At 50.7% G+C, this 20993-nt stretch overlaps 1 protein-coding gene across 2 annotated transcripts in view; it reads left to right on the forward strand.

Moving 5' to 3' along the window:
- Positions 1–10: 10 nt before the first annotated feature.
- Positions 11–20993, forward strand: part of mnb (minibrain) — a 103509-nt gene continuing 82526 nt past the window's right edge. Inside the window, exon 1 of one of the 2 annotated variants that reach the window (XM_089549931.1) lies at positions 11–218. The gene's annotated coding sequence lies outside the window, so the exon portion shown is untranslated. The remainder of the gene's footprint in view (positions 219–20993) is intronic. The other variant, XM_089549934.1, reaches the window with a different exon arrangement.

Consider the following 20993-nt stretch of genomic DNA (forward strand, 5'->3'; position numbering starts at 1 on the left):
ACTCTACGCAACTACAGCGTCTGGTGCTCGGCCTTGCCGCTTTTGGCGGGAGGAAACGCAACGGCCATGGATAAGCGGAATTCAAATTGAAAGATTTTCCGCGCCATTTTAACGTGTTGGAGATTTTATTTTGTGTGTGTGTGCCTTCTGGATTACTTTTGATTGGATTATCTGACCTACGCTGTGGATTGAAATAACTGTGGATAGCCTCTGTTGAGGTAGGTGGCCCTTTTTTTCTGAGGCTGCGTGGCAATCTCACGCAAGCCAATGCGCCATGTGGTTATGGCGTTGTCCTTTCAAAGAGGAACGCGCAATGTTTACAAATGAATTTTGGCTTCTGTAGGTTTGTGAACATTCAAATCAGTGAAATGTGAGTTTGCAGAATGTAGCTGCAGGTTGAGGTCGTTATAAACTGCACAAGATCAACCTAAAACGCTCGTAGTTCCGTTTCTGCCTCGAGAGCACATTGCGCACAGCAACACGTGAATTTCACTCGTGTTTACATTCCCGTGTCACATGAAGCCGCAAACTGGTGTCGAAATCGTAGGATAACGCCTATTACGCTTATTTTTTCAACCGTTTCACTCGCCATCCCTATCGTTGATGAACCTCGGTACGGAACAGATACCCCGGACTGCAACAATTTGCTAAGCCTTGCAGACGCCGTTCGCCTCGGGACGACTGGGCGCCGCGTTCTTATCGCTATGTCGTTGAAATCTGCGCCATCGGACGGTCCATCTCTGGTGGTTTGCAGGTTTCGCTATGCAGCGTGGGTTCGCGATAAAGCGCCTTAAAAGGCAGGCGTAAGCGGTGCTTTGGTTCTATCGTTCCTGATCGAGATCGGCTAGTTTGCTTACTCGTTTGTTTATTCGCGCATTTAGACGGGCACAGCGTGCCCGGCGCATATCGTAAGCGTATGAGCGCCATAAATGGCAATCATCGCTGTACCGTCGGCTCGGTTCTTCCGTTGGGATCGGAAATTCGCGGCGCGTAGTAACAGAGGCTGCATGCGATCAGCTGACGACGCTTCTAAGATGTCTACATCCGGGTGACTCGGGCGAAGCGATACGGACAGCGCTGCCGAAAAACACTAAGTTTCCTCATTCATTAGCGTTTAGGGTCCCAGTTTCTTTCATTTTTTTCAATCTCCAATGAATTGGCGTTGCTGAAGTAAAAGAGCCGCATTTCTTTCTCCTCGAGGCTGCCTTTTTGGCGTATTTTTTGTGTCCGCCGCCGCGTCGCGTTCTGTTCGCGTTTAGCATTTCCCCTCGCTCTCGCTCATGTTCTCCCCTCTCCTGTCGGCCGCCGCCGTTGTCGTCTGCCGCTTCGGATCGGGGACGCCATATTTGCATGAAAAATGCAATGCATGTTCTGGCCTCCTTAGTTGCGAGTGTACTGTTGTCGTCTGAAAACAGTCACCCTGGGTTTCTCCGACCACCGTTCCCTTGCTGCTCAAAAATAATGGCGTATGTTTTGTTTTTGCTGGTGCTTTGATATTTTTCTTGGGTGGCGTACACCAGCGCCGCTCTCGCTTTGATGCTCGTTGTGGGCCGATTTGTTTTGTTTTGTCTGTCTAGTCGCGCTCTCCGCCTCGTTTCTTGTGTGTGCATTCTCCCTTCGGCCGTCGCATGTCAACAAAGCCGCGTGGGCGCGTTTTGAAGCTTTGATTTTTTGTCAACTTTTATGCTGTATGTGGTTTTCCGTTTTTCAATCGTACCTGTGGCGGAGTGGCCCGGCTGAGCGTGTCATTCCTTCGCACCCTAACCGTTGAAAGGTTCTGTGAATCGTTATAATTGGGTCAGTGGTAACCGCGAAGAGCCAAGTCGGGGCAGGAATTTCGGAATTTTAGAAATGTCAGCGCTTGGTTACGACATCAAACCGTCTAATCACGTAGCGCGATGCTGTCCTCGGTACGTGAGCAGTGCAGCGGCGGCAAATTCAAGTGTGCCATCTGGAAGGCACTCACTCGCGATGAACTTTCTTTTGCCGCGATGGCTCAGCGGTTAGGGCGCTCGGCTACTGAGTCGGAGTTCCCGGGTTCGAACCCAGCCTCGGCGGCCGCGTTTCGATGGAGGCGAAACGCAAAGGTGCCCATGTGCTGTGCGACGTCGGTGCACGTTCAAGATCCCCGGGTGGTAGAGATGATTCCGAAGCCCTCCACTACAGTACCTCTTTCTGTATTCTTTCACTCCCACCTTCCTCCCTGACCTCACGGCGCTGTTGAGGTGTCCACCAAGAAGTGAGACAGTTACTGCGTCGTTTCTTCTCCTGAAAACCACTAATTAATTGCCCTCTCTTTTTTTTAATTTCGAATTGAGCTTAATTCATTTCCTTTCTGCACAGTCTGTCTGTGGGTTTGATCTCGTTCTTTTTCTCCGTGTGAATCCAAGTATGTAGACATTAGATGGTATTAGGTGGCGTTTGTGTTACCCCACAGTCAGTTAATTTTCACGAAATGTGTAATAACGATCAGACGTGAACATAAAACAAGAATGTATGGACAAACATTCTAGAGCAGAGGAAACCTGCCAAGGTTGTGTTCGTGTTCCATTTGATATCCTGTCGCTCAGTGCCTGCGGATTGGGCTTCCCCAATGCATTCGTGTAGATTTTTCTGTTGCATATCTTAATTTTCAGCAATTGTATCCCAAAGCTGCTCAATCAGTGCCCCTTCACTTGTTCCGTTGATCAAAGAAGGCTATGAAGGCTCATGAGGTGCATACATGGCTTTAAAGACATGCTGGAGATAAATGGAGATCTCTAATCACCAAAGGGAAAATTGGTATGCACTCCTGATTTGTTAGGCTGTATGCACAACTGCAGTGACACCAAAAAGCAGGGAGGATAATTGCCGGTTTTAGATGCCAGATGTGCCATGTTAATTTGCTTGGACTTTTCTTTGCGAGTGCTTGGAAAAAGTTCTGTGATCAGACTTGTGTTTTGCCGATGCCAAATCCAGCTGTAAAGAGCTTTTCAGGGTCTTGCTCTGAAAAAGTTAAGGCTGAGCAGTTACCATCTTTACCGAAAGTAACCAAGCAAAGGGGCTGTCTTCTCAGCCATAAAATTGGGACGTTATGCTACTCCTAATGACCAAAAACTCTCCAAAGATGAAGGCATGGGTTTTCCGTATTGTTACGCAGATTTAGAGCTTAAGAAGTGCCATAAGCACTTTACAACACTGCTAAGAAACAAACTCTAATGCTTTGTTGCTTTTGGCTGAGGCAGTAGCTAATTGAATTAGGTGATGTTATGCATACCAGTGGCAAGTGTAAAATGGCATAAAGTCAAAGCAAAAGAAATGTTTTACGTGAGATACAAAAAAAAAGGAAAAATTGCATGAAACTTCAGAGGAATATTAGTGGCTGCTGATGTTGGCAGTAAAGGTGCATATTAATGTGATGGAATGTAGAATGCAAAAAAATGACTGGCAGTTTAGCATTGCTAAGCACGAAATATTCTGTGAAAGCAGTGTTTTACTTGTGGACACCACTGCCACATACCTGCTAACGTGGTTGAGGTGTCCACTGACCCAGGGCGCCAGTTATGCGTGTCCTCAACTTTTTCATCCTCAGTGTCAGTTTATCGAATGTATGCCAGTGGCCTATGCTCCAGTGCCGCTTTTCTGCAGTAATTTTGTCAGTGCCAACGCGTATTGCTCTACTGCCGTACTTCTGCCGCAGCATTGTACAAGCCATCGCATGCAGCGCACCTCTCTCTGTCACTGCCGCCACATAGCTCCAAGTGCAAATATTATTTAGACAGCAGTATTAGTTTATGAAGAAGACGATGTGTAATACGTAGCACGAGAGCGTGTTGCAGTTTAACACAGACATGTTCAGCTGGGGTGATATCTAGCGCTCTTGCGTGATGGCCAGCGAAGCTGATCTGTTCGCGCCGCCACGTGTTCGAATCTCGGTCACAGATATTTATTTGATTTATTTTGATTTCTTTATCTCACTTGGCACAAACCCACAAATACCACAAGCATGAAAACCTCGCAAGATCTTGCTCAGGGTTTACCCATCGGAATAGTGCTCTCACATTAAAATCAAGAACAAAAACTAGCAAACTGAGTGTAGCGATGGCATTTACACAAAGGTGGCACAAAACGTCACAGACATCGGCTTTTACAGCAGATAGAAGCTCAGGATCCCCTTGACAGCAGTTAAGTTGCCCGACGTCACTGACGAGATTCGTGGACCCGATTAAAGTAAACCCTGTCAACCTGTGTTAAGTCGAGAGGTACATGTGTCAATAAGGGATTAACATTTTACGTGCCAGTGTTGTTCCAAAATCAGAACATATGAAACGCAGTTTTTTATTTCCCTTCATTTTTATTTTCGTTTACTGTATAATGATTTGTGGAAATCATCACAACTACATTACATATTATTGACTTATTTAAAGGCTTTGAATTATTACAGGTAAACGGACATATTTTGGGCTTTGTCACAGCCGAGTGTTTGTGAAGCCCTTTCGCTAGAAAGAACAATGTTCGAATTAACACCACAGAACATAAGTACTGAGAAAGTGTTGGTAATTTTGTGAAAGAAAATTAATAAATCAAAGCCTGTGTGTCTTCCAGTGACAGTAAACTGTACGCAGACGTTCCTTTTTTGCAACATTGGCATTTGGCAGTAACAAAATTCAAAGACAGGCGATACTTCTATCTCGGAGTCTCCCGCATTACTCTTGTTGGCGTAAATGCTGTCTTGTTGTGTCTGTCAAATATGTGACCACACATTTGAGGGTTTTTTTCGGGCAGTAGGTCCGTGAGCAACGTCCCAAGTTCATGCTACTTATGTTGGACCCGCCGCATGTCTTCGGGCTCTCACCACCCAGCTACATGCGGCATCTGAGACGTATTCTGAAGTGTTTAGGACGTCTCATGACCACGCGTCCCGCCTGATGACCACAAAGATGGCACTCAACGAGTGGCGGGCTGCATGCATACTGTGGTCATGCACGCACCTTACCTGACAACGACAAAGGCAGCGCGTGCAGAGGGCAGTCACACTAATACGGAATAGAGCCACGTGTTGATTGTTGTGTAATACATTGCAGACAGTTACAAGGCTATCTTCAGGCACCATATGAAGAAATTTTCATTGCACAGACAATAAAAGTTGTTTCAAACGACTTTAGCGTTCTGTATATGGGAAATGCCAGTGTTCTAAAAATGGAGCATGGAAAAAACATAATGCGGCATTTAAAAGGTTAGGGAAGAAGTTCATGGAAAGCTCTTTTGAAACAAAACAACACAGTATTTATAACGGGTAACCATTACAATAACACAGCTAGAGGCTACCACAAATAAGAAACTGTGCAAAGCAATTGCATAGCAAAATAGGATTGCAAGATATCAATAAAGACGATAAAAAAGATGAAAAGGTACTACCAGAGTCCTTCAATATCACTAAACTTGGCGGTTCCAAGCCAGGCGATTACAAGCAAGAAAAAAGAGGGTTACAATGAGCATTTGCTAACAGATAAGGCAAAGGTGATGGATGGCTATACAGCAGATATCCTTCACACAGCAGGTCATGAGTGACAAAAAGTTCTCTTGAATGTTATGACCCAGCGGTGCTCCATAGTTTGTGAAGTAGACAATCGATAGCAGTCTGGACAGCTGACGAGAGGTGCTCGACAGACTGAACCCCCCCCCCCTCCCCCCCCCCCCCCCCCAAAAAAAAAAAACATACTCCTGGCTGTGGCAAAAGGGCAGTGGTATAAAAAAATATTCTTTGTTTGAAAAGAAATTGTGTTTGCTACCGATGACCAAATTATCAAGTTGCGTAAAAAGAAAAACTGTTGAAGCATAGAAATGAAAAGAAAACGGAACAGTTGTCTTTTGTGTTCATGCATGCATTTTGGGGACAACGGAGGATGACGCACATCTGTACAGATCATTAATATTGTTTGTAGCACTAGTTCTTTGCCAAATATCAATTGCTGGGCATTATTAAGTGCTGTGCTATGGTTACTTTGAAGAACAAGCAACACAGAGTACAGAAATAGGACTGGGGCTTGGATGGCATGTTTGTTGCTCAGAAACTGGGCATTCAAGTGGTTTTGCATGAATGGAAAAGGATGGCTCTTTATGATGCAAGAAAGATGTCAATTCTGGAGTTGAAGCTAATATTGTGGAATTTTCAACTAAGTAGACATGTCCACTTCAGTCCACGTTGGTTCAGACCACAAATGTTAGGGTGATGGCTGCATGATGACAGATGGATGGTGCTTTTTTTTTCTGTTACATTATGCAAAACTGAAGGCTGCTAAAATGATTCCTACATGCTCACGATCTATACTAAAGCGTTCGAAAGCAGAGACAGGTGTCTGTGATTGATTTAAAGGCGGGGCGAGCTTCACTGCAACTAACATGTTTTAAGATGCTAATGGTGGTGTTTGCCATTTTTGGAGCAAGGGAACACACTCAGTTTTAAGCCATGCCTATATATAGACATATTTATTAGACACTTCCAGGCTATTACCCCAGCAGTAAATTAAATATATTTCAAGACTCAAGTGAATGACATGACTTTGTGGAATTTAAGAGGTGCAGCAATCCTATGTGCAGGTATGCTAGAGCCCCATTTGTTTGCCAAGATACGTTCCCTGCCCCTGCTTCAAAGGTCAGTGTAATTGGGTCATGGAACTGCACTTTGCTTACTTTTAATGTGACCCGTGTACATCGTATGTAAATGAAACCACAGAACAGAACGTTTCATGATTCTCAAAAAGATACTCGTGTTATTTGATGTCATATATTGTGTGCGACAAATTGAAATTTACAGTCTTTGTGAAAAGTTTAGAGCCCAGGGGGTTTGCTTCTAAGCCTCGCAGTGGGACTCCTGTAACATTCATGGTAGTCCTACCCATTGGAGGAGGCAGGACCAGAAATCTTCTCACCTTCAACAAATTTGGAGCGCTGGAGATGCATTATGAACCAGACAGTGTGCTTCAGAAGCAAACCCACTGGGCTCCAAACGTTTGACAAAGGCTGTACACCATCAAAGCGGTGAGCTTGATAGATCATAACAATGTATGCAGAGTAAACAATTTGTATGTGTAGTTTTCTACAGCATTTAAATATTTTGACGTTCTTGTCTATTCTCTAGTCAGGTTATAAATTATTGCAAGATCTTATGAAGTGGAGTAACATAGCATTAAATGGATGATAGCTATGTTGGGTAGATTGAATGGATGATAGCTGATGGTAAGAACTGCTCATGCAAGCCTGTGCTTTTTCGCTTAGCTTGCCAGAGATGAGCTGCCACATCAACGAAGTTTTGGTTTGTTCTCATTTGCATCACAGGGCAGGAGAAGAATGGCATATTGTAGCATTTGGAACTCCTTGTTTGAGGTATCAATGGTTTAAAACTGCTGATAAGCACCAAAAGCAGCAGTGGCAGTGATGCAGCTTAGAAAGAGTTTTGTCTCGCAGCAATTGAGACAGTTCTCATGAGCACATCAAAGCTGGCTTCAAAAGTTATCCCAAGCGAAAACTGAGAGCTGAATGGTTCTAGAAGGGAACGCAGACTGGTCCACAACAGGAAGTGTCAGTTTTTGAATGTATGTGTGGGCAAGCACTTAGAATCTAACATGCCTGCCTAACTGTTTGCCTACATTGCTTTGATGTATGTGTTGGAACAATTACTGCATATTTTAGCTGGTGAAATGTTGGATACCCAGTTATAACCTGTCCCTGTATTGCAAGAAAGCTGGCCTTCACAGCAAATTCTCCTTTGCAAAAATGATCCTCAAAATTAGTCATAATGGCCACACCAAACAAAAGATATATCTGAATAATATCTGATATATCTAAGCCACTTTGTTCTTGAGTTGTATCAGACTACAGTGTGAATGTGTAGTGTTTCTTGTGTCTGGTGTGTCCATGGGCTTTGATTTCCATAAAAGCTTGCAATTTTCCATTCTGTAGTAAAAATGTTGGTTGGCACCGGGCAGAGTGTCTCCCTGTTGTCCTCACAAATCAGTTTTCCTTTCGCACATTAATAATGTGTTAAGTTATAGAAATATTTCTCACACTGCATATTTTGCACAACTTAAATTTTGTGAATATTTTCTTAATGCTAGGGCCTAATGGATCTTTATGGTTGAGTGGTCGAGAAATCTCCAATGTTTTTGACTGGGAAGTCAATCTTTGGGTTGACAGTTCAGCAGCCGGGTGCATGTCCTCCTAATAAGCACACACCTCGGGGGATTACCCTTCTTCCCAGCCAGCTGCTGTTTTGTCCCAGTGCTGAGAGTATGGGGAGCGTGTGTTCCGTGGGAAACCATGGCTCTTCGGCACATCGTGGGCTTGAGCGGTGTGGCGTGATGTTGTGGAACGACCGCTCTGCCAATGTTTCGTCAACCCTTTTCTCGGTAAATATGTCATCGCTTCGGCACGTGCCGACGTTTCCGTGTTTTCCCCTCCTCGCACCGTCGCCAACTTTCGCGCCTCGTCGGTCCGGTTCGGCGTGGTTCCTGGAAGGCGCGACCAGGCGCGAATGCCGCCTGGAGTGGCCGGTAAACGACCTGCGCGCAGCGTCGCCAGCTGCGAGGCCCGTTTTGGAAAGACGACGGAAGTTTTGCCGCTTGCAGCGTCTGACCGAACATTGGGGCGGGCCGCGGCGATTTATCGCCCCCGTGCGCCGCTTCTGAAAGAGTCTGTGGGTATCTCATAAGGGGAGACGTCTCTCTCAGAAGACCTCTTTCAGAAGCAGACGCACGTCTCTCCCCTTTCGGGCCCCATGTACCGCCGTCCACGTGTGGTGGGAACAGTCTCCGAAAAGGAATGGGGTCAGGGAGAGCGTGCTCTTCTACGAAACGCATGCAACGCCAACATGAATATCTGCTCGCATTGTGCTGCATCCCGCACCGCGGTGCTGCACGCAGCCAGCACCGGTCGGTCGGTTGACTTGAAGTTCACAGCGTGGCCTTGCTGCGGACCTCGTGGCGCGGTCACCATGCGGACGTGAGGGTCCGTTCAGCGATAACGAGGGCAGCGCGGCAGCTCTTCGCGGTATGCCAGCGGGCAGCCAGCTGATAGCTCGAGTCGTCGTCACGTGGGAGGGGGAGAGAGAACGGGGGAGGGTGGCCGCGGCGTAGGCGGTGGTGGGTGAGGAACGGGTGCGGACCCCGGGGGCCGTCGCCTCTGCGTGCGCCGTGCCTCACCCGCGTCGGTCGTATCTGAAGTTTCGTCGCCGTGGGCGCTTGCTTCCATTCAGGAGCGGCGACACCGCCTCCCCCTTTCCCACTAGCCCTACCCCCCCCCCCCCCCCACGACCGGAGTGGAGCGGGGCACGTGGAGTGAAAAGGCCGCTGCGGCGTCGTGTTGTTGCTATGCGTCGCCGGCCGAGATGTTGTTGCCTGGCGTCGAGGCGCTGGCTGCCGCTGCTACGGCGGCCTGTGGGACGGCGCCGACTTTTGATGCTCCACTTGCGTTGACGGTAGTGGGTCGAGTAAGCTTGGCGAAAGCTGTGGGCGTTCAGAGATGGGGATGGAAGGCGTTGCTCGTCGTTTGACGTCATTGTGTCGTCCGAGGCGGCCGGATCGCCGGCCGTAGGCGTCAAAGGATACAGTGTGAAGAGAGGACGATGCTGCTACTACCGTTGCTGTACGGCTGCCATGTTACTGCGGCGCGGCTGTCGGATAGCTGCTGTTCACCTGGATTTTCAGTTAGTTCGTCAGCGCTGATTCTAGGAAACGTGCGCTTGAAGCGTGGTACGCTTGGAGTTCCGTCTTGAACGTGGACAGGAACGAAAAGTGACCAGGAGGAAGCTTGCGCCAGATATTCAGAGCCAACATTGTTGAGAAAGCGTGCTCTGAGAATTGATCTTCTGGTATGATGATCAGTGGCAGTCAGACGCGCACGAAGGCTACGGTGTCAGAATAGTTTCTTACACCGTGACGAAGGCGCCTGCCGCCTCGCTTCTGCTTTTCTTTCTGACCGTTGCCCAAAGTATATTTTGGGTTGTTTTTCTCCACTAACAGCGCACGCCATTCGCGTTCGAAAACGACAAAAACACGGAACCAGATCGCGATTTTCGCGGTGATAAGGCGCTATTGGTACGGGTACTATGTTGTTCCATATTATAAATATACCCTATCAGCTGCGTTTTGGTCGCTTGTCCGGCTTCTTTGTATGGTCGAGGAACTGTGTGCGCTCACCTAAAATGGCATACGGGCACTGTCGCCAGGGGCCGCCAGTGTTCCCACTGTCTGCATTTGCATGGATATCTACGCTTGTTTTTTTAATGATAATAATAATAGTAATAACAACAGTAATAATAATAATGTTCTGCACCCAGTACGCGCACAGGGCTAAGGCGCGCAGCAGAAAATGGGGTTTAATAATGACAACTTCACAAGGCCGCAGGTACCCCCACACGCCACTTTTCGCGGCGCACACATGAAAAGTTTCAATCAGTCGATCAGTCATAACAATCAATCCTAAAGAGAACATTGAATTTTCCTGACTTTGAAGCCTTGTCGGGAACAGTGGCCTCGTATGAGTTTGTTGAAAATTTTACGATTTTTTTTTGTTTTATTCGAGAGCATTCCAAGTGCTGTGGCTTGTTAGCCGCACGTTGCTCATCGCTCGACTATGTGCTACGACTCGCGCAGAGCATCCGTGCGGTATACGGGCGCTCCCGCGCGACCTTGTCATATTTGCCGCCGCGCAGGAGAGCATTTTTCGAAAGTGAACAAGTGCTCCCGTGAGCGTGCCAGCAAGCACGGGCGCGTTTCCATTATTACGTAGCGGTAATTTAGTCGTGGGCTGAGTGCACTGGCAAGATGAGCATTATAAACTGCAGTCCGAGTGTGCGTGCGCGCGTGCGCCGCCTATTCGGATAGGCGGCGCACGCGCGCACGCACACTCGGACTGCAGTTTATAATGCTCATCTTGCCAGTGCTTTTACTCGATCGTACCAGAGTTTTTGTGCACTTCTTTCTCCGCGGACTTCAGCCAAGCCCACATGAATCGCATTACGTCAGAGGGCACATGCGCATCGTGTTCGCTTTCACGTTCGCCGGGGCCCGGAGGACGTTGACAACTACTGAGTTGCGATGTCCAACCGGAGGGAGATGCTGTAACCTCCTGGCTGTTGCTATTAAAAACACAACCACGTGAGGGAAACGCGGACAGTCCAAGCGCTCACTACCGCCTGCCCTTCATTTTGGAGGAAATCAGCTGATAGCGGTATAGCTGCGGTGCGCACCGGCTCGGGTTTGGATAGCGCCTATTCCGAGCTGTGGATAATGAACTACGCGCCCTCTTCTGACACCGAGGAAGGGAACTGTTCTTCCAAAAGCGAGGTCGATGAAACATCTCGTCAGTTGGTGTCACTTGGACGCTGTCAAACTCGGAGACCATCCGTGATGTACAGTGGTCGCCCAGGTGCCAAAAAATTGCCCTGCCGGTGATGCAATGCTTAGGCCTGTAGCCTGCTGTTTAAATTTGTAACTGAGGGGCTTCCTCTGACGCTCGAGGCCACTGGTGAGCCCTGTTTGAGCACAGTGCGCCCAAAGAGATAGAGAGAAGCAAGGAAGCTCCCTGTTGATGGATCGTCAGCAGCACCCGCGGTCGCGTGAATAACATCTGTAGCCCTCCGGCTGCGTGAGGGGTTCGAAAGGTCAAACGAATGGTTCTTGCGTTGCCAGCTCGCCGTCGGCCTTCAGTTCCCGCTGCGCGCTCTCGCTTTGTTTACAGGCGCGGTGTATCTGCTCTCTCCGTTGTTCTCACGTACCGGCAACGAGCGTGGCGACAGGAGAGGCTTTCGGGGGAGATCAAAGGGTTTTCTCCTGACTTACAGCACAACCCTCCTCCTTCCCCCCACTTCATCCTGCTACACGCAATTTTTTTCCCCCTTTGAATAGAACGAAGCGCGGCCGCCCCCGCGGTGCCGCCACATAAACTAAGTGCCAGGTGCGAGGGATCTCACGCTGCAAGAGGATCACGTGGTTGGGATAAGCCCCCCCCCACCTCTGCGATGCTTCCGCGCGCGCCCTGTCCTGTTGTTTCCTGTTTTGCGCGGAAGAACTCTGCGCTGGCTGGTTCAATCATTCACGCGGTGCGGCGCATAGCATAAAGCCCCCCTGCGTTGCAATCTAAGCGCAATCAAGGCGAGCTTAGCGTTCGAGATCTCTCCGCGTTCGTGGTGCGAAGAGCCGGGCGTCTATGTACCGGTCTTCCGGGTTTGAGGGAAAGAGGTACTGTAAGTACGTTTCGCGCGCGCCTCTGCCTTGTTCACTCGGGATGCCGCCGATGCCCAGTGCAAACATTATCACCGGCCGGCGGCTCTCAATTAATGCGGTGCCCTTTTTTAGCGGTACAGGAAATCCCTGCCTTATCCCTAATGAGGAATCAGACAAAATGCTGCTATTCGGCGATCTCCGTAAAAAAACAAAAGAAAGAAGAAAACACAGATTGCTTTCTGACGCAGTCTTGCTTGCAGTCTGTGGGAATAAGGTTCCTGGTAGAAACAAGAAAATGTGCAGTGACTCTCTTGCTGCGCAGTTAGAGGAGACCGATGCTTTGGCAAGTCGTGGTTCGTCGTCGTCTAAAAGAAAATAAAAAAAGAAAGGATGAAGATGTCGCCGTTCTTTTATTTTTGGGAGCTCGCTTTTCACCGACGTTCAACTGTTCTCAATGCGCCAAGCCTTGACATAACTGGTGCATACGCTGGTGCATACGCTGGACAGTAAAGGTCGTGTAAGAATTTATACGCGGCATAGGGTGGTACTGACGGCTTTGTTGTTGTTTGCCATGTTAGCATGAGGACAGACTCTGGGAGTGGTAAAAGGAGCGGGCTGGCACCTTATACACCCGAAGAGGCACAACGGTTGTCGTCTCCCGAAAGGGCTGAAAAGGAGGTGATGGAGATAAAATGAGGATAGCAGTGAGGACAGAGGTAGACTGACAATTTCTTCCCCCGTCCTCCAGTTAGTCCCGAAAAGGCTGGCTGAGATGCGTTTCCGTATCTTCCCCTCATTCTTGCGGTCATGCAACTACAGTGTGAACTTGACGTTTTAAAATTTCGCTCCTGCTGCCATCAGCAGTTGTAAACCTTTCGAATGCAGCAAATCTGGCTCACGTTTGAATCGCCTTTGTCTAGTTGCATTGTTTGTTTCCCATATATTTTCTAAAGCGAACCAATAGGTTACTTTTTACCAAGTGGACAAAAATTTGTTTGGCTTTTTACTGAATCATAGCGCACGTCATGCGCCCTTTACTGATGCTCGGGCGTGTCCGCTCATTGTTTGTTTGCAGGTTCGATAACGAGCGCCTTAGTCGGATGTTTTTCGTGTAAACTGGTGAATTCGTTCCTGGAATCGCGGCGTTCGGCTGCAGTCGCAGGTGGTCGGTCAGCTTGCAGAGCAATTCGTGGCCTTCACTCTGGGATGAGCAACGCCGGTCTTTGGGTTCGTTTTTTTTTAAATTTTCCGTCGATTGCACAGCGGCCCCACAGCAGGTGCGGGAAAGGTGTGCCTTATGGGCCGTGCGGTTCTGAGGCAACCGCGCGCTCTGCGCAGCATTCCGTCAGCGCTAATGGCTTTCCGCGACCTGATGAAACGTGACTCGAATACGGCGCGCGCGCAGAAGCCATTTCTCCCTTTGGCTGGGCCTTTTTCGGGGCGACCAGCGAGAATGGTTCCATCCGCGAACCGACTCACGTCCGGCGCCGGCGCACGTAGCAGCAGCAGCTGGCGGTGGCACGACGCTGGTCAGCGGCGACCAGCGCGAATTGCACCACGCGTGGCGGCGCGAGCACCACCACATTGCACAGGCTGGTCGGGAGAGGTTGGGCTGCCGTTTCCCCCTTCTCCTCCTCGTCGGTGTCGCGGACAGCTCCGCAGCTCCCGCCGCCACCGGCCGGAGCGAAAAGGCGAGGCGGCTCTTGTGTGTTGTGCCGCGCGCGCGGCTGCTCCCGCTGCCCACGCTACCCATGCTGCGCGCCCCTCTTTGTTGCCATGGCAACGGCAGCGGCGCTGCGCTCTCTCTCGCCGGTTTCCGTGGCAACGGCGAAGCGCAGCCAGCGTCGGGTCTCGGAGCTGCCCTGGCTGCCTGCTGGCCGCCGGCCGGGGCCTCACGGCGACGCCCGAAAATGTCAAGGGACGCTCGAGGGCTGACGACCCGGCGGCGGCGGAAGGGGCCGCGTGGTGCGGCGGCCACGGCGGCGGAGGGGGTGGGGGGGGGACTCCTAATGATTGGCGCTATTTTGCGCCCGCTTCCCTCTCAGGTGGTCCTGCGCCGCGGCTGCTGCTGGTGCGCCGTCGTCGTCGTCGTCGCTAGGGCTCGTTTTGTTGCGCTCGTGTTGTGTCTCGGCGGCCCCTTCTCCCGCTCGCCTCCTTCCTCCGCGCGTTGCGTCTCTGCTCACGGTAGGCTCACGGGGAGCTCGGGGCGGCGAAAATCGGGCCGGACGGCGGCGGCGACGCGCCCGTGATCGCCCGGCGTTTGTCGCTGGGTGGCCGGCGGGGGGGGGCGAGCGACCTTGACTGTTGCTCCGCTGTTTGGAGGGCTTCTTCGGTGCTCGTCTGCCGCTGCTGCTGCCCCGTCTCCAGGTGCCTGCCTCTTCGCGCAGCCGTCTCGACGCTGCTCCGAGCGAGGAGCGAGCGCTCTTGTTTCGCGCTCTAAAAATAGGGGGAGGCCGCGCGGCCTGCTGCCTATTCCTCCTCCTCCTCCTCGTCGGCATCTCTGCAGCGGTCCCTCGTCGCCGTGTACGCTGTGCACCTGGTTTGTCCTCGCGGCCGAGGCGCCGCCGAGACGCACGTAGACCTTCAGAGGGTGGCGTCAGCTGTCGCTGTCTGCGCGTGCCGTTCAGTCTGGAAGCGTCAACGACACAGCTGCCGCTTTGCGCCGATGCGGGTAAAAGCCGGAGAACGCGTTCGCAGTGCGTTGCGGTGACCGAAGACAGGTGTGCCGGCCGATATGAGCGGAGACGACCCGCGAACGGTAATAGAAAGGAAATGTCGTATCTGGCTCGGAACGAAAGCGCGAGCGCTTTGGAAGCACTGGGCAGGATTTTCCCCGCGTACACGACCGCGCACAAACGGCATGGTCCTTACATTAACGAAACGATTTCATTCCAATTATATTCTTTTCGCCCTTCGTCATCGGCGGAGGCGTCTGAACGCCAGCTTTACTGCCGGGATCAGACATTCGGCGCTGCTGACAGAATTAAATATAATCGATGGGAAAGAATCTCTGTAGTGTTCCAGCACAACGTTCAGCCGCTGGTCAAAATGAATGTCGTTCATGGAAGCATGGAACAACATGGACTGGACAGTGTGCACAATCTGTTGCCGTCGTTAGAGAGCCAGGTGAGTGCTAAGGCGCCTAGCAGAAGTGAGGAGGGGGAAGCAGGCGGCCGCGATGCAGCCAATGTTCTCACTTTTGCCCTCGGATAGCCGGCAGGCTGGGAGCACTTTTGGCTGACAATATGCTTTTTGTGCTTACACAGCCAGGAGGCCTCGGTCAATTGGTTGGTTGGTCAATGAACTTTTTTCTTTCTTTCTTTTGTTTTTCTGTAGTGTCGCGAACTGCGCTTTTTATAGTCTGCGAGGCACGGATCAGTATCGCCCACCTGGTTAGGTAATATTCCCCGAAATGTGGTGGCATTTTTTTGTTGTTTCTGTTGTAGTCTGTTTTTTCGCGACAGTAGTATATCCCAGATGTGTTGCCTGGAGCCGGGTGTTGCCTGCTGCCGGTTGCTGCCACTGAAGTCTTTCGAGGCTTCGGCAGGCCCGAATTGGTATTTTTATACAGGAAATAAGCACTGTTGTTATTATTATTATTAAGTCAATGTAGAGGTTGCTTCACACTTAAAGGGAGCGCGTGGGCGCGCTCTTCGGAAATAGTGCGTCGGCCGGGCCGCGCGTCAAATCAGAGGGGACAGATAGGGTGCCTGGATCCCGGCGGGGCACAAGACGCGAAGCACCACCTCTCGCGGACATGTTTTTTATGGCAATACTGCAGAGGCTAGGCAGGAAAGCGAAGGAGGCGGTCCTTCGTCCCCTTGCCGCGGAGAGTCGGCCTCTCAGCACTAGCGACCGACCCCGCATCCTCTCTCCAACTTCACCCCCGCGCACCCGGTCCCGAACAACCCACTGCATAGGAACAACGGACCGTCTTCGCTTTCCTGCCCATCCACTGCTGGGCACCGTATCAGAGTGGGAGAGAAGGAAAGCCGAGTCCGCCCTGTCAGTGGAACTTGACAGTCGTCTTGAGTTCTTCGTATACACGTTTCGCCTATAGGCGGCCGGTCAAGTTTATGGATTTTAAATATCGAGTAGTTCCGTCGTGGCCTTCTGTGCTAACCAGAGTTGAGGTTACGGTGTTAAAATTATTGGCCTCCGTTAGAAGATGCGAGTCGAATCGGCGCGTGCGCCTGTGGGTTATGAACAAGCGAACGGGGTAGCGACTTTTGCGCTCCCGGCGTCAATTCCCAGCCACGCCGCGAGGGAAGAGGGTAAAGGAGGGAATGAACGTTGGAAGGGGCGCCATATATTGCAGGGCGCGGACGCTGTATATTGACGGGCGCCGGATTAATTTCGACCATCTGGGTTTTTTTTAAGTGCCAGGGAGGGTACAGTGGCGAATCGACAGAAAGAACAGAAAGTTTTAAGGCGAAAGCCTTTAATGCCTCATCGTTGTAAGCAGCAGTTGTCGACAGAAAATGTCACGCTTTTCAATTGGTCGAAACGGCCGTGACGTCACAGTGCGCGAATTTCAAAAGGGGCCAATTGTACTTTGCCTAGTAACCATGCAACCAATTGAAGGGATCGTATAGTGATGCTCCAATTAAGTGGGACTGAGCTTAGTTAATTGCTTAATTACCCAATTAGCCTAATTAACTTTTCTAGTCAGGCCATATAAATAAATAAAACGGAGTAGGAAATTGGTCGAGCTCGGGAATCGAACCCCGGTCTTCGGCGTGCGAGAAGAGCATGCTATCCACTCGGCCATGCCAGCTCGATGGTTTAGAATGAACAAAGGCGCGTTTAGTGAATGCGGTGTGTTCGCTCACTTTCATCCTCCTCCCTTCCCTTCCGGAGAGATATAGGTGTCCACCGAGATATGAGAGACAGATACATTTCCTTTCCTCAAAAACGAATTTACCGACGAGCGAGGCGTAGAACCGAATGGGCAATGGCGTTCTATAGACTCCCTGGCAGCGTTGCAAGATGCTGTCGCGTTCCACTCTTACAGGCGAAGCTTAACATCTTAACCACACATCAGTGACCACACTTGGTAAAAAAAAGTGCCCCCTGAATTTTGACGGGTGTTCACCGAGATATGTGAGACAGTTACTGCGTAATTTCCTTTCCTCAAATACAATTTTCATTTTCTTCATTACGGCCCCTCTTTCTTCTTTCACTCCCACTTTCTCCCTTCTTGTACGGTGTGGTTCAGGTGTCCACCGAGATGGCAGAGAATTACTGCGCCATTTCCTTTCCTCAAAAAGCGTTGCGTTCAAAGGGCAAGGCATCGCGCCGAACGGGTGGTGGCGTTCCGTGGACTCCCTGGCAGCGCTACAACACGCTGTCGCGTTCAACTCCTAAAGGCGAAGCTTAAGCGTCATTAATTAGCAGTTAATTAATATTCAGGCGTTAATCAGTAATTAACCATTAATTAGTGATTTGTCATCACTTAGTAATTAGTACTCAATTATATGTGACGCCACCAGTGCCACAGAAGCAGCGAAAGTAGTTTGGAAAACGCTTTCGCCTCTACCCACTTTAGACAGCCAAAGTGCCCCCGGAATTTTTATTCCTCTGTTTACTTTCAGTACCATCAGGGCTAATAGAGAAGAATCACTGAAAGGAGGAACTAAGTGCCATGCGAGCATAACAGCGCGTATTCAAGGTTGGAATAAAGAACGCTAAGAAAGCGGTGATGCAGCGGAAAACAATAACCCTTTCGCACCTTTAGCGCCCTGCATGCATGCGTTACAGAAACTCTTATTGCGAGTAGCGCCGACCCATGTTATTCCGCTCGAGCGTGTTGTGCAGTGCTAAAACGAGAGATCGTGGGGCTCGCAGGCTCAAGCGTCCTGTTTTTCGCCCCGCGTCTTTCCTTTTTTTTTTTTTTTCTTGGCTCTTCGTAACGTGCTCCGCCGTCTAACACGAGCCGGGTGTCCACAAATTAGCCGCTCTGGTGTACTTATTGCGTGTATATTTGCGGCACTAACCGAAACTCACCTAACCATGACCCCAAACTAGTTGTGCGTGCGCTGTTGGCGGGCACACGTTTCTCTCCGCGGGGGTGGGGAGAGGAAACAGGACGAGCCGCGTTCCCCCCTCGTGTGTGTGCGTGCTCGTGGCGTGACCGTGGCGCTCGGCACGCGAGCGGCGTCATCGTACTCAGTCGCCGTACCGAGCTGCCCATACAGTTTGCTGGCCCATTTTGTAGAAAGCGCGCGCCTCCCTCTCCTGCTTCTACCCTGCCCTCTCCTCGCTCCTCTCACCCCGCTGCATCCCGCCTCTTGTGTTTGTTTGTTTGTTTGTTTTAGCACGCTTGTTTGCTTGCTTGTAGGGTGAATTTTTGCTTCTCATCGTCTTTCGAACTCTGATCTTTGTCGGGAGGGAGAGAGAGTCGAGACACACGTGCGGGGTCGTGGCATTTGAGTGCGGCCCAGTGTTCGAAAAGCTACCGCCGCCGGTTTGATTCGGGTGGCCTCTGTGCGAGAATATGCAGTCAGGTTGTGGCACCGGCCAGCAGATGCGTGTGAAGGATAAACTGCTCGCCGTCTTAATGTAGGCGTGGATCTTTGCTGACGTAGATACGAAATTTCAAATAAATAAAGTGGCGTCATGGATGTAAACACTGCGGCGCAGTGGTCCAGGTCATCTGCTCCCGCAGCTGGTCAGTCCGTGAGAGGCCGCCGACAAGCAGTTCGCTTGTCGATACACTGTCTGGCCTACTGGTAGCCCGTAACCCGTTGGCTGAGAAACACCATGAGCGTGTACTGTAGGCACCACCGCCGTGTTCTTAACTCTATATCGTTAAAGACCCCGTTCTACAGAAAATTCAGTGTCAGCGTTGTCGGCGTCGGCGTTGTGAGCGAAAGATCACGAGCTTGGCTCTGGCAGGTGGTGCCCACAGAACAGCATCCTAGGAGGCAGGCGGGTCACCTAGGTCAGGTGACCTTGAGGCGTCATCGCAACCTGGCCACCGGATAGTGAGCACTCTGCCCACCGTGACAGGTAAATTAATGATTGGTCGCTCGGGAAGAGCAACATGCAGGACGCGTAAGGCCCGCCACTGGGAGCACCTGCCATCGCAGAGCAGTGGCGCGCATCGCTTAACCGCTGCACCACTGCTCCAAGAGGAGTGTGAGGACTCCCAGGGATCTACGAAAGTAGAGAATGACCTTCTGCATATATGAGAATGAACCCATTACACTGTCGCGTCATACATAATACTATCTTGGTTATTATATATTGGCGATTTCAGTGGTGTATCGGAGTATCGACGATACAGTGTCGAGTGCCAGTATCGGAAGTCAATTTCGGTTCTGTATCTTGTATCGGAGATACGTTTTTTGAGGGTGTCGATATCGAAGGTACTTTTTTTTTTTTTTTGATGTCGTGTCCAGCCCTGCCAGTGTTAGCGTAAATTAACTTGGAGCTGGGCTAGTGCGGCGCTTTAGTTCCTTGTATATTTAGCAGTCATGAGGGAGAGAGAGAAAGGGGAAGGGATTTCAGCATCCCGAGCGCTGGTCTCTGCCGTCAGGTGTTGTGTTTATTGGGCAGCATGGCCCAGTTTCTCCTTTCTTTCACCGCCAGCTGTACTCGCCGTGCCCGCCAACTCAACTGTGAAAGAGTGTGGGTTCTTTAAATCCTGTTGTTGAGAGCAGCGAAGGAGAGTAAACTTGGCAGTGGAGACTTTTGGGTCTTCCGCCAACTTTCGGTTTGCGGTGGGTCTCTGGAGTAATGTGATAGATAGCGAATGACACTTACTGTACGGTGGTACCTTTGGTGCCTGTAGCTGAATGGCCTTGTGTTCGCGCGTTTATTGTCATTAGTCACTGGTTAAGTTTTCAGAGTACCGCGTTCCTTTTCCCCGCACCGCCGAGCTTGGAAGAAATATGGCCGCCGCGGCTCAGTGTTGCCAGAACAGCAAATACCACCATTTGCAGGGACTTCCCACGGAGCGGGAGGCTTACAGAGTCTCTGGGATTTGCCTCTAGTACCCGCATGCATGTGCAGGATGTTGCTTCAACGAGTTAACAAAATTATTTTTTTTCCGTTTCACGTTATTTACGATGTTCTCCGTGCAATCCGCGCAGAGGTATGCCACTTATAATGACGTTGCGAAGGCGGATGCACAAGGAACCGAGGATACGATCGAAGATTTTGGAGCATCAATCAGGGCTTCGAAATCCAATGGTGGGAAAAGGAGCATTGCACTACTGTGAAAAATTATCCAGTGACTCGTGATGTTCTTCCAACTCGTGTCACCCTGGCGTCAGCTTCGGGAGACGCGCATACGTTTACCGTCCGCGCATCATCTAAATGCGGTTTCCTCGAACACCAGGCGACCGCGTGGCACGCTCCGCCGGCTGGCTGTTGTGTGTGACAGTACGGACGTGAAACGAGCGGGTGATGGACGGCGCGTCGTCGCTACCGTTTTGTGCGAGAACGCTGAAAGGGCTCGCGAAACCGCCTCTCGGTGGCGCCGTCGGCGCTTTCGGTATATAAGTAATGAGAAGCGCGTGATTTGATCGCTGCAACGCCGACGCGCGCCGTTACGTGCGCGTCTCTGTGGCGAAACCGCGTAATGGCAGTAGCACGTGTTATGGCCGTCGCGAGGTGGAGGGTGGGCGGGGAGCGCGGCGGGAACTCCGTAAGAGGAGGAGGGGGAAAGTGGAGTGGAGAGCGAGGTGGCGCTGGAAATTGCCGGGTCGCCGCAGGCCCCCCCCCTTTCTCTCTCCATTCCCTCTTGTGCGCCCGTCGTCTGGGCCGCGGGTTCCCGCCGAGGTG

Source organism: Amblyomma mixtum, chromosome 6 (genome assembly GCF_055824585.1).
Source record: "Amblyomma mixtum isolate Tamu chromosome 6, ASM5582458v1, whole genome shotgun sequence".
In the NCBI taxonomy this organism is placed as follows: Eukaryota; Metazoa; Arthropoda; class Arachnida; order Ixodida; family Ixodidae; genus Amblyomma; species Amblyomma mixtum.